At 42.8% G+C, this 5,259-nt stretch overlaps 1 pseudogene; it reads right to left on the bottom strand.

Moving 5' to 3' along the window:
- Positions 1-4,187: 4,187 nt before the first annotated feature.
- LOC148013955 (E3 ubiquitin-protein ligase MBR2-like) lies at positions 4,188-4,682 on the bottom strand (annotated as a pseudogene).
- Positions 4,683-5,259: the final 577 nt, after the last annotated feature.

A 5,259-nucleotide genomic window follows, 5' to 3' on the forward strand; every position in this document is an offset into this window, starting at 1 on the left:
ATCTTGAAGGCATTTGGTATGACCGAGTGCAAGGAGATAGCTACACCTATGGAGGTGAATGTAAAGTTATCCGTTGAGGATACATCAGCACTAGCAGACATTGGGAGGTATAGGAGGTTGGTCGGCAGTCTAATCTACTTGTGTAACACCAGACCAGATATCAGTTTTGCTGTTGGTGTTTTGAGCAGGTTCTCAAACAAACCTCATGAGAGTCATTGGAAGGCTGGGATGCGGGTGCTCAGATACTTGAAGAAAACTCTTGACTATGGTATCACATACAGTTTCGGAACTTCTCTTGTGGGGAACTGTGACTCAGATTGGGCAGGAGACATTGATTCCAGGAAGTCAGTTTCTGGTTATTGTTTCTCTTTGGGTTCAGGAATTTTCTCTTGGATTAGTAAGAAGCAACCAACAGTGGCATTGTCTTCTACCGAAGCAGAGTACAAGGCAGCTTGTTTTGCTGCATGTGAGGCCGTATGGTTGAGAAGGATTCTATGGCATATGGGAGTGCAGGATGAAGAACCAACTGTGCTGAGATGTGACAATCAGAGTTGCATCGCCATTGCCAAAAATCCAGTGTTTCATGCACGCACCAAACATATAGAGATCCAGTATCACTATGTGCGTGATTTGATGGAGGATGGGATAGTGGAATTGGTCTACTGTCCAACAGAGGAGAATGGAGCAGATATCTTCACCAAAGCACTTACGAAGGATCTGCTTCAAGTTCATCTTCAGAGACTCGGCATTGGGCCGAGGAGATAGTTCACCTATGGGTGGACATTGAGGGGGGGTGTTAGATATGATCAATGCCCCACCCTCATTAGGTGCTACCAATGATCCATGGTGCTCAAAGTTGTAAGGCCCCCATTATGAGGAGAAGCCAAATGTGAGCCCGGACATTGGTTGAGTCCTGACTTGTATATCAGATGAGGTCTATGTGACCGGATGGCAAAAAGGTGACTGTTGTGGGTCTAATCTTTGGGTTAGACAGAGTGGTTAAGCTGGTAGCAACTCGAGGCACATTGCATTGAGTTGCGTGGTAAGGGAGTTAAAAGGGGCCCCTATTGTGGGGTCCGGGGGCCGCGGAAGCGGCCCCTGGCTGGGGGGTCCCAGGGGGGCCAGCGGCCCCCCTGGCGGGGGTCCGGGGGCAGCGCCCCCCGCCCGATGGTAAAGGGAATATTCCCTGGCCGACTAGTGGAGGCTCATATGGTAGGTCGGTCAGCAGGCCGACCTAACGACCTTCGCGGGCTATAAAAGCTAAACCCCTTCGCAGCCATCTCACACTCATCTTTCACCCAGTCAGAGTTGTTGTTCCAGCTAGCCTTAAGCTCTTCACCTATCTTCTGTCTAGATCGCCATCTAAGCTTCACACAGTGGAAGCGCACGGGTGGAGAGAGCCATCTTTGTATCAGTTGTTTGGAGTTAAAGAATTTTACTGATTCTCCTCTTATCTGTTGTGTACTCTCTATCTCTTTCTCAGATTCTGTTCGCTGCGCCGTGTAATATTTTACAGTATCTAGAAAATGTTGCATGTCACATATTCATCATGCATGAACTTCATTCAAGAAAGTTGCATCTAGAAAAGCTTGTATGTCATATCAAAGCCTAAAATTCAATTACATTAAATGAAAGGTAGTAGGAAAAACTCTTGATGTAAATCTATGTAGAATTTATGCAAGTTATTTCCCAAGTTGTCAAACATTCTGATTTTAGCAAGGGAAAGAAGCGGTTAATTGCAAATCTTATAATTGCATAGAAGTAATGAATCGCATATTTACACGTATTATGATGTCTTGCAACTATTTACACCTTTAGAACAAGTTTAGCATCTTTAAGAAAAGATCGCTTCTTGTCGCGAGACAAGTAGACCGATTTGGCTAGATCACTTGTAAGAGTATAACCCTCAAGGGATTCGTATAAGCATAACTAGTTAGTACAACGAACACCTCAAAGTGCTAGCTATTAGCATGTTAGAAATTCTGCCTAGTATCGCACTTGGTTGCCAAGTTGAGACCCTCAAACCTAAAGGATCCTACCCACATTCACGGAATGGTTGGGTTAAGTGAACGCCCATGCAATAACGATCTAGGCCGGTTTTTACCCTAAGGATCGAACAATCTAATACTAAAATTCCAATTGAGCCTAGAAACCCTAGGCCCAAATGTTATTGGCCTAGCAAGGTTAGCGTTGGGTTGGGTAAGAAGACACCCCAAACCCTACATCTTGACTAAACAAATTCCTTGACCAAGAAACGTGGTTTGATGGGTGAAACGATCTCATGAGTTAGGTGTGACACTTGTGCAACAAGTTGCAACGTTGCATGGTGTTGGAAACTGCAAGGAAGGCGAGAGACGAAAGGAAGAGAGGAGAGAAGAGAGATATGAGACACCGGAAGTGGAACCCCGGAAGTGTGTCAACTGAGATCACATGATAGGAATATATAGAGGGGACTTGGGGCACTATATATAGACAGACTATATATAGCTAACATACAAGACTTGGACAATGACTAACAGTGACTTCCAAAACACCTACAGTTGGAGAAAGACAAGTTTGGAGATCTTTAAAGTAAGAAAGGATAGATATGGCGGTGGATGGCCAAAATAGTAGCTTGTCATCAAATTTAATGCAAATTTTGGAGGTATTTGGTAAAAAGTAGGGTTGGAAGAGTTAGAGAAAACCTTAATTACTACTACTTTTTTAGAGAAATAGGTTTCTTTCTTCTTCGTTCTTCCTTCAAGGTTCCTTGAGGTTCCATGGAGGAAACCAAGCCTATCAGTTGAGAGCTTGTTCTATCATTCAAATGGCATTTCCAAAAGCCTTCTCTACTTTCTAAGCATTAACTCCATAACCACTTTGTTGAGTCTTATCAAATACTAGTAGGATATCTCGCATAATACTTCGGTGAAGCCCACCGAAGGACGCGACAAGCTGGGCGATTGCAGGAACTCTGCTTGATGAAGAAGATGACGATGATGATGCTGTGAATGAGGCAGAGAAGTTGGACAAAACAAAGCCATTGTTTTGTTCTGCCACTAGCTCTGCATCAAATTCAATAGCAGTGACAGGTACAGCTCATGTATGTGGTGATCCCAACCAATGTAGGGTAAAGAGGCCAATAGAATTGTGACATCTTACATCTCTTCTATCCAAGCCAATGTGCTTAATAGTTTATCCTTTACATCATGTGACACCCAAATCAAAAGTTTTGAGGCATTTTGGTATTTTTATCCAATACATCTACTTACAAATGAAGGGTTCACAAAAGAGTGATAAAGAGGAGCCATAAAGGTGTGTTTTAAAGTTTTATAAAATTCAAAATAGTAAAAAAGTTTGGATTACTCAATCATTTGACTCACACTAACTTTTATGTGATACTTACTAATTTGTGTCATGGCTTTAAGGGGCTAGAAAATAATGATCTTTTGTACAAGTCTATTACTAAATTGGCCCCTTGGCCTTATAGCCTAGAGTATTTCCTCAAATCTATTTAATTTACATGGCCAATATTTCATCTCATTGCAAATTTCACTATAGCAAGACATTTAGGTATTCATATCATCAAAGTTAGCTATTATAAATTATTTATGCTAAAGAAAGACTTCCTTTGCATTATGTTTTGAGTCTCACCATCATCTACATCTTCATCTTTATCTTACTGTCATTTTGGTTGTAGGTTTTTAATTAAAACCCCCTCTCACACACATTTAATCACTCCCTCTCTTCCCCCTCCCCTTTTTAATTAAACACTCACACACACACACACTCTCTCTCTGTCTCTCTCTCTCTAAGTGGTGCAATACTAGTGAATCATACTTTCAATTATCTTGAAATAACTGGTGAATCATACTAGTATTGCACACTAGTATTTTCTTCTCTCTCCCCTTTATTGCCACCACAAGAATAGGCTGCCTTATCAGCAGAGGTTGCATAGTCCAAAGAGTTTGACTCCTTTTTACCTCCAAAACTCTAAAGATTCTTAGAGTTTCATTTCTTTAAGAATGCAACTACTGGAGCAAGGTATGAAATTACAGCGGTCTCTACTATTTTGAACAACCCTGGTTGAAGCAACTTGCTAAGAGTTTTGTAGAATATCAATGGCTGCTCACAATTCAGATCTCACAGCCTTAGCAATGGTAGAAGGCTGGGTGAAATGTGTGGAACACATTGGATTAGTTGATACATTACTCGTGGTATTCTCTTGAAACAATGGCAAGTTCATCATCTTCCACAAATTCTTCCTCAGGCTGGCAGATACTGCGCTTTATATCACTTTCTTGAGAGATGGCAGCACCTGTCACATCGAAAGAAGAGTATTTACTCTCTCTCAAGCACAGAGAGATGGTTTTAGCACTCAATCCGGTACTTGCATTGCCAATCCTTTCTTCTAAAGCAAGCAGCTTCGGATAGGACATGTTATCAACATCTAAGCGCAAGTCACTATGCCTGCCTTGATCATCAAGACCTCCATGGACTAGAGCTGGATCAAGCATCACAAGCTCGTCATAACTCAGCTCTTCACTTCTCGAAGCATGCTCCAATGCAGATAATATCTTAGAAAGGTATCTCTATCGATGTTCTCCATCTGCTGGTAGTAACATGTGCAGACCTCAGAAAGGAATTCCAAATATGCTCTGAACAGGGGCTGCCATTACACTTTCACCTTGCCGCTCCAGGAACAAAGGTCAGTGAGGAGCTGCTGAGCCGGCACGCGTACCCATAGATGATGGCACAATTTTAGGAGAAGATCCTAATGTGGCCTAATGGCCGGTCGAGGCAGATGGCGGTGGCATAGTTCTGCTTCCACCAGTAGAGTTGCGGCGGCTGTCAGGGATTGGAGCTGAAAGATGAGATGATGGTTCACTGGAATGGACTGCAGTACTTGTATTTGTAGGAGCCTGGCCATTGCCATCAGGCGATTCAGCACTCTCTCAAATGAGCCCAGAATCCCACGGACTATTGCACCCTGTCCAGACCCGTTTTCAATACTAGCTCTTGCCCAACTGGGAGCTTTACCTGACAGACTCCTGAAATGGCTTCCATCGATCAAACTTGAGGAGTCTCTCTGATGAAACGGCCCAGATAGAAGAAGGAAAAACAATATTGCCTCTCCTCTAAAAAGTGTTGCCTCCCCAGCTAGAAAAGACTAAAGGATTGGAGCCGCTCTCACCAAATGCCACAGACCAATGATCAAGTTCATTGAAACTAGCAGATTCAGTTCCATTTCCATTTAGCTCGCTAGAGAGCTGCTCACTA

This window comes from Lygodium microphyllum, chromosome 25 (genome assembly GCF_053477565.2).
Source record: "Lygodium microphyllum isolate KBCC chromosome 25, Lygodium_microphyllum_v1.1.10, whole genome shotgun sequence".
NCBI classification, from domain to species: Eukaryota; Viridiplantae; Streptophyta; class Polypodiopsida; order Schizaeales; family Lygodiaceae; genus Lygodium; species Lygodium microphyllum.